The 7,749-nt window shown below is 29.6% G+C and overlaps 1 pseudogene; it reads left to right on the forward strand.

The window, feature by feature from the left end:
- Nucleotides 1-576: 576 nt before the first annotated feature.
- Nucleotides 577-7,230, forward strand: LOC149198995 (aspartate aminotransferase, chloroplastic-like; annotated as a pseudogene).
- The last annotated feature ends 519 nt before the right edge of the window (nucleotides 7,231-7,749 follow it).

Here is a 7,749-nt window from a genome sequence, read left to right on the forward strand (position 1 = left end):
TGAATTAATTCTTATGTTCTTATGATAAAATAATTCCATAATTAAGTAAATGTATTTTCTCACGGAAAAAGAATATCATGAAATTTATGTAAGGTATCTTGAGCAAGATGATCTCTTAAAGAATGCAAATCTTTGTCATGAATGAAAAAGTGGATTTAAGATACTTGCGATTAAAAAGATTATTCTATCATGATAAAATCAGTTGTCAGTGAAGACATTTGTTGAGGTGATCAAAGTCAAACTGATGAGTGATAGGAAATACTTTTGCTTGGAAGTGATATTCGAAATTTATCGTTGTTGGTTTCTGAGTTATGTTATTTCAAATTTGCAGTATTTTTAAAATTATTCTTAGTTAAGAAAGAAATATAAGACCTGCAATGTATCTGAGGTTCTTGAATGAGTTTCTCAAATGTGTAACTGTATTTCCATATCTATTGATTTGAATTCATTGCTTCCACCGACTGTATTTTCCATAGTATATTGATATAAAGCAAGTTTAATTGAAATTTGTTCCCATGGGTGGAGTTTTTTTTCCTAACAAAATGATTTTTTGTACAGATTGTGAGCAGAATTAACATGGCTATTGCAATAGATGTCTCTCGCTCTGAAGGAGTGACAATGGCACCTCCATATCCAATTCTGGGTGTTTTAGAATCATTTAAAGCAAATAAGTGATTTGAAGCTTAATCTTGGTGTTGGAGCTTACAAAACAGAAGATCTTCAACCCTATGTGCTCAATGTGGTGAAAAAGGTGTCATTGAATTCTTTTTTCTTTTAGCTAATATGCATTGAATAATATAAAGGTTTTAAGGTCTTTATCTTAGTTTATAGCATTTTGAGGGCTCTTTTAGATTTATATTATCAATTGGAATCCTTCTTATCACTGCTTCTATTTTGCAGGTAGAGAATTTGATGTTGGAGAAGGGAGACAATGAAGAGGTATGCATGTGGTTTTTGTGAAGAAACTGTTGCACCCTTTCTGTGGGAATCGTTTTAAGTTTTTACATATTTTACATTATCTTGTTATTCTTTGTCTACAGTACCTCCCTATTGAAGGTTTGGCTACTTTTAATAAGGCTACTGTGGAATTGTTGGTGGGAGGTAACAATAATGCAACCAAGCAAGGACTGTATGTTCTCTCTGAATTAATTCTGGACATAGTAGGGTGGGGGTGACAAGGTGAGATGGGTGGTAGAATAGGGTGAGTTCTTTTTAACTTTTAGGTCGCACAATATTTTCCCTTATGCAAACTATGCTAGGAAAAGGATATTTGTATCTTTGTAGATCACCTAAGAGATGGTAGCGAAGGTCGTATCATAGATCCCTTTTTTCAAACTGGCATTACAGTGCTTCTGTGATGTGTGTGTTAGGATGATGATATTTTGTGCTTGTGTATGTGGAATTAAATTTACATAATACCTTGTTGACACTTATCCAGGTGGCTATTGTCCAAGGCCTTTCAGGAACTTGTTCTCTTCGCCTTGTTGCTACCTTTATTCAAATATATTTCCCTGGAGCACAAGTCTTGATTTCTTCTCCAACATGGGGAAATTATATATTTTTTATTCTGAGCTCTAAGTAATGTATTTAGAGTTGTGATACTGAACTCTAAGTTATGTATTTAGAGTTGTCATGCCCATCTTACAATTGAACATTTTTAATCATTTTGATGCAAACTAATATTTGATCTATTTGAAGCTATTTGATTCTAGTTTGATTTTGACCAAGGAATCACAAGAACATTTTCAATGATGTTGGGGTTCCATGGTCGGAATACTGATACTGTGATCCTAAAACTGTAGGACTAGATTTTGAAGGGATGATTGCAAACATCAAGGTAAGAAACATTTTTGTTCCTGGATCTTTTCACAGAGAGATGATTGGTAAATGCACTGTTAATTTTGCGTCAGTAGAGGAGTCTGATAGTTTCTCAACTTCCTTCAACCTACAACAATGTAAACTTTGAAACGGGAACTAATACTGTTACCCGTTTTGTAGAGATAGCAAAAAAGTGACCCGATTTCGAAAAGGGGTGATGCATAATACACATGTTTTTTTAGAGCATAGTTTTTGGCACTTTAATTTTTTTATGTACATTGCGTTTTAGAATGGTAGTGAATGATAGTGATTTTCATGCTGATTTAAAAAAGTGGTTATTCTGCGTCACACCCTTTTTTTAAAAGACTTATTTTTTGACTTTAAATTTTCTAATGTATGAAATGTAAATAATTATTTTGTAAATTTAATAATTTTGGAAGTGGTCTTCTTTTTCTTTTTCTTTTTTTTTCTTTTTTTTTTTGTAGTGAGGTTTTTATTGATTTTCATATTTAAAGAAGAAGGTCGATATTTTGCAATTTCGATATTCTACATATTTATACATCATTAATTAAATTTTCAATCCACATGAAATAATTGTCTATTAAAAACAAAAATAAAAATATATATAAAAAAGACAATAAAAAATAAAAATGTTAAAAAAAATTATCTCATAAACCATAAAAGAATTTGGAATATATATATATATATATATAAGTAAGTAAAAATTGAGAAATTAAAAAAAAACATTAGCAAAAACTAGGAAAAAAATAGAAAATTAACGAAAACAATTAAAACACTGGTAAAATTAATATTAAAAAAACAAAAATAAATTTAAATTAAAAAATAATTAAAATAAAATAAAAGAATATGCACTTATTTTTTATTAAACATACATATTTTATTTTTAAAAAAAAGGAAAAAAAAATTTAATCTATTTTTTTTAAAACAAACTTTTCCTCTTATTAAAAAAATTATGATTTTTTTACACAATTTTTTTTTTTATTATTTTTATTTAAAAATACAAATTATTAAACTTACATTTTATATTTAAAAATAAAAAAAAAAATTAAAAATTAAAAATTAAACCTAAATTTTATATTTAAAAATAATAATAATAATTAAACAATTTTTTTTATTAAAAAATATATATTTTTTTAAACAATTTTATTTTATTTATTTATTTAAAAACACAAATCACAAACAAATTTAAAACAAATTTAATTTTTTTAATTTAAAATTTAAAAAATTATTAAAAAAAAATTAAAAGTTAATATTTTTTTTAATTAAAAAAAAGTAATAATAATAATAATAAAATAAATAAATAAAATTAATAATAATAATAATAATAATAAAATTCGGTGGCCCTCTGCCCCCCGACTGCCCGTGGTGGCGCGGTGGTGGGCAGAGGGGCCTGTAGGCCACGGTCGTGCCACCACGGGTAGCCGGGGGGCGATTCCGGGGGGCGGAGGGTTTTAAATTTGTTTGTGATTTGTGTTTTTAAATAAATAAATTAAATTAAATTTAAAAAAAAATTATAATTTTTTTTTAATAAAAAAAAATTGTTTAAAAAAAAATGTAAATTTTTATTTTTAAATATAAAATGTAGGTTTAATTTTTATTTCTATTTTTAAAGTATAAAATGTAAGTTTAATAATTTGTATTTTTAAATTAAAAATAATAATAATAATAATTGTTTAAAAAAAATCATAACTGTTTTTAATAAAAAAAAAAGATTGTTTAAAAAAAAATAGATTTAATTTTTATTTTTATTTATTTATTTATTTTAAATAAAATATGTATGTTTAATAAAAATTAATTACATTTTTTTTTAATAAAAAAATATACATATTTTTGTTTTGTTCATTTTTTTGTTTTCTTTTGTTTTTTTTTTCCCAGTTTTTGCTAATGTTTTTTTTTTTTTTTTTAAATTTTTCTATTTTTACTAACTTATATATATATATATATATATATATATATATATTTTTTTTTTTTTCTATTTTTACTAACTTATATATATATATATATATATATAATTTTGTTTGTTTTTTTCCAAATTCTTTTATGGTTTGTGAGATATTTTTTTTAACATTTTTTTATTTTTTTATTTTTGTCTTTTATATATATTTTTATATTTGTTTTTTTAATAATCAACATTTTAATCTTAATTTTAGTAGTTTTTAATTTTATTTTTTTTATTAATTTTCTATTTTTTTAGATCTAGTTTGTTTTTAATTTTTTTTTTTACTATTTTTTTTTTTTTTTTCTATTTTTACTTAATTTTTAGTTTATTTTAAATGTTTTTTTTTTGCTTGTCCATTTTTTCTTTTTTCTTTTTTTCTTTTGCCATTTTTTTTATGGTTTACAAAATAACAACTTCTTCTTCTTCTTCCCATTTTTTTTAAAATATTTTTTTTACTATTTATTTGTTTAATTTTATTTTTTTTAGTTTTTTAATTCTTATCATTAAATTTATTTATTTATTTTATGATTGATTTTTTTTTTAACTTTCTTTTTTTAGTGTTTTTTCATTGTTTTAATTTATTTTTATTTTTATTTTACTTTATGTTTTCATTACTTTTTTAAATTTAATGTTTTTCGGGGTCATGATAAAAAAAGTGTTCTCCCAGCATTAACACTTTTCGTTTTGAGGGTGTTTTTTGGATAATTTTTGCGCAAAAAATTGGTTTTGACCGCCATTTTTAAAACATGTCGAAAATTTACCCAAGCAAAAAAAAAGGTGTTATTCGAGCATCAACACTTTTCGCTTTTAGCACTATTTTTGATGTTTTTTCGGGGTTTTTTGGCCAGAGTTCTCGTTTTGAGTTTATAGTTCCTGTTTCAAAGTTTACATTGTTCTACACCAATTGGTTTTTTTGTGCTGCTAAATAGTTGTGCTCACAATCCAACTGGATTTTTTCTAACTCCTGAGCAATGGGAGAAGATTGCTGATGTCATTCAAGAAAATAATCTTACTGCTTTCCTTGATGTTGCTTATCGGGTTATTGATGATATGGGGGTGATGTTTACAACCTTTATATTGTGAATCACTCATTTCATATTACTTTTTTCTTTCATTTTTTTACATTTTTCTATATTGACAAGTCTTATTTTGTTTTTTGAAAATAATTTTTTAGTTTTTACTAGTTCTTCATTTTCAAATCTTTATGCTTGCATTGAAAGTTCCCTCAGAATTTGATTATCAATTTGAGAATAATCAGAATATCATCACAACCTGTATGATTCCAGGATGCAAGAGTCTACCAGGACTTTGTATGATTACCAAGATGCAAGAGTCTATCAAGACTATGTACCATACTAAATTGTAGGGTGACATTGGAACCAGTAACATAGGAAACACTATAAAAATTGTACTGTTATTGACATGCATTTGATAGTAATCTAGGTTGTCATAACATACTATGACACTAGCCAGTGGAAATAAGGGGTTCATATGGGCTGGATTACTGCTGGTCCAACAATTCTCCAACCTTTCCCTTGTCATGCAACTGATCAAGGAGCACTTTCACTTGAGAGAGTACGCAGGTTGCAGGTCTGCTTGGAGATCCCCTTGGAAAGAGTTGTGAATGTCAGCTCCAGATATGACAATAGATCTTTAAGTAGGTCTCTGAACTTCTTGCATCAAGGTGAGAGGCCACAAAATATCTAATGTGCCACATCATGTCCAAAGTGTTCTGCCATTAGGTAAGTGTCTCGTGTTCCTAGGATCATTGAGAAAAACATTTGAGGGAGGGATGCCTTCCAAACCCTTTCCTTTGTCATCATGTCATGCCTCCTCATCCAGCCTAGCAACCTCGTGTAGACTTCTTGAGTGATTTCAGTTGAAAGATGAATGTAGGTGTCTGTTTCCCACTTTGAAATAAGGAGGATTTCCTTTCCCAAAGACTTACTTCTGAATGTCTCCATCAATATCTTCTCCACCGTTTGAGCCCGCGGTTACGCTTCTTTCTCTATGGTAACCTAAGTCCTTCAACTTGCAAATATCTTGTCATGGACAATGGGGGTATACCCCACTTCTTCATCACATTAGCTCTGGCCTCTTCTAGATAAGGATTGGGATGTGCCTGTCCATGGATGTGGGAGGGTGAGTCAAAATATCAGTAGAGGATAAGCTCAAACCCATGACCAACATTAGCCAAGAAACTTCAACCACCCAACAGAGATAAGAAAAGGAAAAAACCAACTGCAGTGAAACAACAAAGGGGTGGTATGTTGGCTTACATGCTGAAAAATAAAACTTGTTCATGTTTTTCTCCATAGATGAGGTCTATTGTTACATGTTATAATTTGATTACTGTTAGGGAGGTAGGTGTGGGGAGGGTATCTTTAACCTTAAAGGATATCAACTAATAATGAGGTGGAAGCCTTGGAATTATACAAAGGTCTCCTAATCTTAAAATATAAAGGGGTCCATACAGCTACAATGGTGGGGAGCCTTCAATAATTCAAACATCAATGTATCAAAAGGATTTTGAAGAATTTCAGTCTATATAGGTTAGCACAAATAATTCTAGTAAAGGTTAAATACTTTGAAAAATATTTGAGTTTTATGATGTCCCATGATAGCAAAACAAGGTCGTGGACAAGTAGACTAACAAGGGAAATAGGTTGCTGACCGATGTGTGATTCAAATGGGGCCCTACTATCCATTTATCCCCATGAATGCATTTGAATCTTAGGGTGAGCCCTCATTTAAACACACATAAATTAATGTAAATTTTGACACGATAGCAAGTTAATACACCAATATCACCCCTTGTAGTTCTTCCTCACAACTTTTGCATAGGTGTTTATGGAGGCTACAATGGAGGATTCAAGTCCCACTCATGGGTTTATTTGGCTAGGAATTGGGATGTGGACTACATTATGCTCCCTTGATTTGGGCTTTGACCCCCTCTCCAAGTGCAAGCAATGGGTGTGTGGGCTTGTTCAATAGGGAATCAAGATTTTCTTTGACTTATTTGTCTTTGCTTTATGCTTTGACCTTTGGCGTGAGAAATGGACATAGAATGGTGGTTTCGTGTTTGTTCAAATTGCTAGGATTGTCGAAATGGCTCACCACCATTGCAAGGGTGCTGCTTGTGAATTTTCTGAGCATGGTAGGGTAAAAGGAGGAGTGAAGCAGATGAAAAATAAATAGTGGAGGTAAATGCACTGTTAATTTTTTGTTAGTAGCGGAGACTGATAGTATTTCAACTCCTTCAGCCTGCACCAATTGGTTGTTTTGTGCTACTTCATGGTTGTGCTCACAATCCAACTGGAAATTTTATAACTCCTGAGCAGTGGGAGAAGATTGTCATGTTCATTCAGGAAAATAATTTTACTGCTTTCCTTGATGTTGCTTATCAGGTTATTGATGATATGGGGTTTATGTTTACAACCTTTATATTGTGAATTACTCATTGCATATTACTTTGTTCTTTCATTTGTTTACATTTTTCTATATTGACAAGTCTTATTTTGTTTTTTGAAAATAATTTTTTAGCTTTTACTGGTTCTTCATTTTCAAGTCTTTTCCCTCAAAATTTGATTATCAATATGAGAATAATCATAATATCATCAACTTGTGTGATTCCAGGATGCAAGAGTCTACCAGGACTTTGTATGATTACCAAGATGCAAGAGTCTATCGGGACTGTGTACCATACTAAATTGTAGGGTGACATTGGAACCAGTAACAGAAACACTATAAATTGTATTGTTATTGAAATGAATTTGATAGTAATCTAGCTTGTCATAACATACTATGAAACTAGCCAGTGGAAATAAGGGGTTCATATGGGCTGGATTACTGTTGGTCCAAAAATTATCCAACCTTGCCCTTGTCATGCAACTGATCAAGGATCACTTTCACTTGAGAGAGTACGCAGGTTGCAGGTCTGCTTGGAGATCCCCTTGGAAAGAGTTGTGAAT

Source organism: Pinus tabuliformis, chromosome 2_1, assembly GCF_031772625.1.
Source record: "Pinus tabuliformis cultivar Carrire ecotype Pingquan chromosome 2_1, CPIR1, whole genome shotgun sequence".
Taxonomy (NCBI): domain Eukaryota; kingdom Viridiplantae; phylum Streptophyta; class Pinopsida; order Pinales; family Pinaceae; genus Pinus; species Pinus tabuliformis.